Source organism: Oncorhynchus mykiss, chromosome 11 (assembly GCF_013265735.2).
Source record: "Oncorhynchus mykiss isolate Arlee chromosome 11, USDA_OmykA_1.1, whole genome shotgun sequence".
NCBI classification, from domain to species: domain Eukaryota; kingdom Metazoa; phylum Chordata; class Actinopteri; order Salmoniformes; family Salmonidae; genus Oncorhynchus; species Oncorhynchus mykiss.
Window position 1 is genome coordinate 12,164,813 of NC_048575.1, and position 6,397 is coordinate 12,171,209.

The following is a 6,397-nucleotide window of genomic DNA, read 5'->3' on the forward strand; positions in this document are numbered from 1 at the left end:
GATGATGGAAATCTACAAATGAATACATACCATATGAAACATAACATATCATACTAATTGGAGTCTCTGTCACGCCGCCTCCCGCTCCCCCTCTCTGGCGCTCGAAGGGCGCCTGTCACCATTGTTTCGTGCATCAGTGTCACGAACCGGCTCAAAGCCCGTAACAAAGGGAGACAACGTGGAGATAAGGAGTAACAAAATATATTTTTATTAACTAAAGCAACTAAGGAAATTTTGTCGAAATTGCAAACCAATCAGGTACTGTTATGCACTATATGATGAATCCGGAGGCGAACATCACTTTGGTTGACTTTAATGAAACAATAATTAACATAACACAGGAGACTGTCTTCACTGGACTTGTTATGACGGCTGCACCAGGACCGACTTGCCCAATCACCTTTTAGATGACATCATGAATATCCTTGCACCATAAAATTGCTCCAGTCCAACACATCACCCTTTCTTTTAGTCTTTTAAGACGTGTTTCTAAAATGTTTACACTGTTTATAGTTCATCGCTCTGTAATAAACTTTTGTCTCCTTAACATATGACTTCATAAACAGACTTTTCGGACTTTAAAGTTCAACAACTCATGAAACATCAACTAATTTTCTGTTTTTAACTTTCCTTAAAACAGTCAGCCTCTTGTTTCTTCAACACTACCTAGATTCTACCCTAAGGTGAGCTGGGTGGACTGCAAGTCACCTTCACAGCTGCAGTGAGGTTATTCTGCTTCATAATGCAAGCTGTGTGTTAATTACTGCACATACTCTCTGTCAAGTGGTTTGACAACTCTGCCACGAGAAGTCAAGTGCACTGGAGTCTGTGGTGCTGTGACAGGAGTTGGGTCGGCATCTGGAACAGGTAGGTACAACTCCGTGTCACACTCTGGGTGTTTCTCTCCACCCTTTTCAGAAGTCTCTGAAGCACTGGGGAGGGGTTTCAGGTGGCGTGGATTCAGACTGTGGTGCAGAGCTGTCTGCCAAGCATGAACTGTGCTGGGCTCACACCTGTGGCTGGCAGTGTCATTGCTCTGTAGGTCATGAGAGCTAGGAATTGGTCAGCCTGTTTCAGGATCCCTTTGGCTGTCTGCACTGTTCTCTCTGCTTCACCATCTGCTTGTGAGTAGTGGGGACTGGTGGTAATGTGTTTGAAATCATAGTCCTTTGAGAATTGCGTGAAAGCTCTACCTGAGAACTGGGGACCATTGTCTGTAATTAGAATATTTGGGCATCCCCACCTGGCGAAGATGTTCTTCAGTTTAGCTCTTGTAGTTTCTCCAGACATGTCTTTGAGGTAAGCTATTCTATATATCTAGAGAAACAGTCCCCAACTACCAAGTAGTGTTGCTTGTTGAGTTCACATACAGTCAAAAGTTTAGAAACACCTACTCATTCAAAGGTTTTTCTTTATTTGAAACTTTTCCAGATTGACTGACCTTCATGTCTTAAAGCAATGATGGACTGTCATTTTTCTTTGCTTATTTGAGCTGTTTTTGCCATAATATCTACTTGGTATTTTACCAAATAGGGCTATCTTCTGTATATACCACCCCAACCTTGTCACAACACAACTGATCAAACGCATTAAGAAGAAAATAAATTCCACAAATTAACTTTTAACAACGCACACCTATTAATTGAAATGCATTCCAGGTGATTACCTAATGAAGCTGGTTGAGAGAATGCCAAAAGTGTGCAAAGCTGTCATCAAGGCAAATGGTGAGTACTTTGAAGAATCTCAAATATAAAATATATTTTGATTTGTTTAACACTTTTTTGGTTACTACATGATTCCATTTGTGTTATTTCATAGTTTTGATGTATTCACTAGTTTTCTATTATGTAGTAAATAGTAAAAAATAAAGAAAAAACATTGAATGAGTACGAGTAGCCAAACTTTTGACTGGTACTGTATGTCAGCTACTACTCTTTCCCATGAGCGACTGGGGAGTGGAGTGGTGATCAGAGGTTCCACCCACTGAGGAGGTTTGGACTCATGGCACTCTTTGCATGTACTGACTAGTTAATCCAGGCCACCACACACTACCTCTAGCTCGCTCCTGGCACTGGCCATTGTGTTTTTAACATCTCAGTTCTCATGTCTTGAGACACCACTATTCTATTACCATACAACACTAGTCCTTGTGAGGTTGGGAGGTTCTGTCGGGAGGTCTAGTAGGCGTTTACCTTTTCTGGCCCTTTGGTTGCATACTGTCACATAGTGTTCCACCATCTGCAGCTCTGCCGCTCAGTCTCCTGTGTTGTTATTTATTGTTTCATTAAAGTCAACCAAAGTGATATTCGCATTCAGATGCTTCATATAACGCATAACACTACATGTTGTCAGGAGATGATCAATGAAGTTTCCACCTCCAGAAAACTTTGACTTCGGTCGCCAAGAACACCTGCCAGAATGGCGCCAATGATTTCATTGTTACAGGATAGCAACTAAGCTAAACAAAGAGGATGGAGAGTAACAGGTTTGCACTCTGCTTTATTCGGTAGGGAAAGAAGCTGAACAAGACATTCACGTATTCTGAGGATGTCATGGGTAAACTGGACAATTATTTTGTGCCCAAAGTGAACACTATTCATGAAAGAGCCTGTTCTCATCGGTGCACCCAAAATTCCGCAAAACCCCCGAGGAATACATCAGAAGCCTATACGAGCTAGATGTTACCTGTGCTTTAGACACTGCCAAGAACAAAAATGTCCGTGACAGGTTGGTCATAGGGATATTAGAGAAGGAGTTGCCAGAGGAGCTTCAATTAATGCCTGACTTGATGCTCGACAAAGCGGTAGAGCTTGTGAGGCAGTCAGAGCAAGTAAAGGAGGATATTAGCGAACAAGTGGCTAATGCTAACGGTGCACAGCTCAGTGAAGAGTATGTAGTAGCTTACAAACGCAAGTAGCACAATGGAAAACAGAGACACAGAAACGGGCATGGACAAAACAAAGGGGCCAAAGCAAAAGACACAATGTGAACATGATAGGACGCAAATGCTTCAGATGTGGTAAGGCACATGCTAAAGAGGACAGGTGTGCTGCTAAGAATGCTGAATGCCGCAACTGTAGGAAGCTGTGGCATTTCCTGGTTGTTTGTCGCTCCCGTGTGGTCAACAAGGTTATTGCACCCAACAAGGTTATTGCACCCAACAAGATGACCAATCAAAATAAGCCTGAAAGATGATGTGGTGCCCTACAGTGTAAACACAGCCAGATGTGTGTCAGTGCCCATCCTCCCCAAAGTGAAATAGGGAGCTTGCCCGCATGGTAGCGAGTGGTGTGATCACAGCGTTCGGGGAAGCTACAGAGCGGTGTCCTCCTATGGTCTTGGTAACCAAGAAGAACAAAGACCAGCTGAGGGTTATGCGCTGTACCTGAAAAGGTTAAACAAATCAATGAAAAGGGAGAAATACATTCTACCCATCATAGACGATATCCTGCCAAAGCTTGCTGGTGCCAAGGTGTTTTCTCTTTCAGATGCAGCAAGTGGCTTCTGGCAGATTCGACTATGCAGAGAGAGTGCCAAGCTTACCACGTTCCTTTTGGAAGGTACTATTTCAACAGACTTCCATTTGGAATCACTAGTGCCCCAGAAATCTTCTAGCGTGAGATGACCGAGGTCCTGAAGGACCAAGAAGGTGTGGATATGTACATGGATGATATACTTATTTTCTCAGAGACTCCAGAGGATCATGAGGTGAGACTCCAGAAAACCCTATACACACTGGAGATAGGAGGTTCGAAGCTCAACTCAGACAAATGTCTACTGTGTCAGAAACGCCTTAACAACCTAGGACACAGCATCGATGAGAATGGCATTTTACCTGATGAGGCCAAGATCCAGGCCATCACCCAGCTATAGCCGCCAAGTTATGTGTCTAATCTGAGAAGGATCCTGGGTATGATTCACTACATAGGCAGGTACCTACCTGGTCTAGCCGATGTCAACAAACCATTCAACAACCTGCTCGAGAGTGATGCTACATGGACATGGAGTGCAGTGCAGGAGGACACCTTTAGGAAGGTAAAGCAACTCATCACAGAGTCACCTGTACTGGCATTCTATGATATGACAAAGCCTACCATAGTCAGTGCAGATGCCAGTAGTTACAGTGCCTTGCGAAAGTATTCGAAGAAGCTGATTAAACAGCATGATCATTACACAGGTGCACCTTGTGCTGGGGGACAATAAAAGGCCACTCTAAAATCTGCAGTTTTGTCACACAACACAGTCACAGGAATGTTTTGGTACGGGCAGGCATAAGCTACGGACAACGAACACAATTGAATTTTATCTATGGCAATTTGAATGCACAGAGATACTGTGCCCTTCATCAGCTGCCATCACCTCATGTTTCAGCATGATAATGCACGGCCCCATGACGCAAGGATCTTTACACAATTCCTGGAAGCTGAAAATGTTCCAGTTCTTCTATGGCCTACATACTCAGCAGACGTGTCACCCATTGAGCCTGTTTGGGATGCTCTGGATCAACGTGTATGACAGTGTGTTCCAGTTCCCGCCAATATCCAGCAACTTCTCACAGCCATTGAAGAGGAGTGGGACAACATTCCACAGGCCACAATCAACAGCCTGATCAACTCTATGTGAAGGAGATGTGTTGCACTGCATAAGGCAAAATGGTGGTCACACCAGATACTGACTGGTTTTCTGATCCACGCCCCTACTTTTATTTTTAAAGGTTTCTGTGACCAACAGATGCGTATCTGTATTCCCAGTCATGTGAAATCCATAGATTAGGGCCTATTTTATTTATTAAATGATTCCCTTATATGAAGTGTAACTCATAAAATCTTTGAAATTGTTGCATGTTGGGTTTATATTTTTGTTCAGTATACTTGGATATGTCCATGATAATGACATTGATGTGTGATTTCGACTAGCTCAGAAAAAGTATTCTGGGCACCGTTCACTCTATGGTTCTAAAGATCGAAATTCAAAAGTGAAACATTGTTTCCGAGGTCAGGCAGGCAAACAGCTAGGCTTATATTAATCCTCGCTGTACCAAACTAAATGCTAGGCTTATATTAACCTCGCTGTACCAAACGAAATGCTAGGCTTACATTAACCCTTGCTGTACCAAACTAAATGCTAGGCTTATATTAACCCTCGCTGTACCAAACTAAATGCTAGGCTTATATTATCCCTCGCTGTACCAAACGAAATGCTAGACTTATATTAACCCCCGCTGTACCAAACTAAATGCTTACATTAACCCTTGCTGTACCAAACTAAATGCTAGGCTTATATTAACCCTCGCTGTACCAAACTAAATGCTAGGCTTATATTATCCCTCGCTGTACCAAACTAAATGCTAGGCTTATATTAACCCTCGCTGTACCAAACGAAATGCTAGACTTATATTAACCCCCGCTGTACCAAACTAAATGCTAGGCTTAAACTAAATGCTTATATTAACCCCTATGTACCAAACTAAATGCTAGGCTTATATTATCCCTCGCTGTACCAAACTAAATGCTAGGCTTATATTATCCCTCGCTGTACCAAACTAAATGCTAGGCTAATATTAACCCCTGCGGTACCAAACTAAATGCTTATATTAATCCCTGCGGTACCAAACTAAATGCTTATATTAACCCCTATGTACCAAACTAAATGCTAGGCTTATATTAACCCCCGCTGTACCAAACTAAATGCTTATATTAACCCCTATGTACCAAACTAAATGCTAGGCTTATATTAACCCCCGCTGTACCAAACTAAATGCTAGGCTTATATTAACCCCTATGTACCAAACTAAATGCTAGGCTTATATTAACCCCCGCTGTACCAAACTAAATGCTTATATTAACCCCCGCTGTACCAAACTAAATGCTTATATTAACCCCTATGTACCAAACTAAATGCTAGGCTTATATTAACCCCCGCTGTACCAAACTAAATGCTAGGCTTATATTAACCCCTATGTACCAAACTAAATGCTAGGCTTAAATTAACCCCCGCTGTACCAAACTAAATGCTTACATTAACCCTTGCTGTACCAAACTAAATGCTAGGCTTATATTAACCCCCGCTGTACCAAACTAAATGCTTACATTAACCCTTGCTGTACCAAACTAAATGCTAGGCTTATATTAACCCCCGCTGTACCAAACTAAATGCTAGGCTTATATTAACCCCCGCTGTACCAAACTAAACGCTAGGCTTATATTAACCCCCGCTGTACCAAACTAAATGCTTATATTAACCCCTATGTATCAAACTAAATGCTAGGCTTATATTAACCCCCGCTGTACCAAACTAAATGCTAGGCTTATATTAACCCCTATGTACCAAACTAAATGCTAGGCTTATATTAACCCCCGCTGTACCAAACTAAATGCTTATATTAACCCCCGCTGTA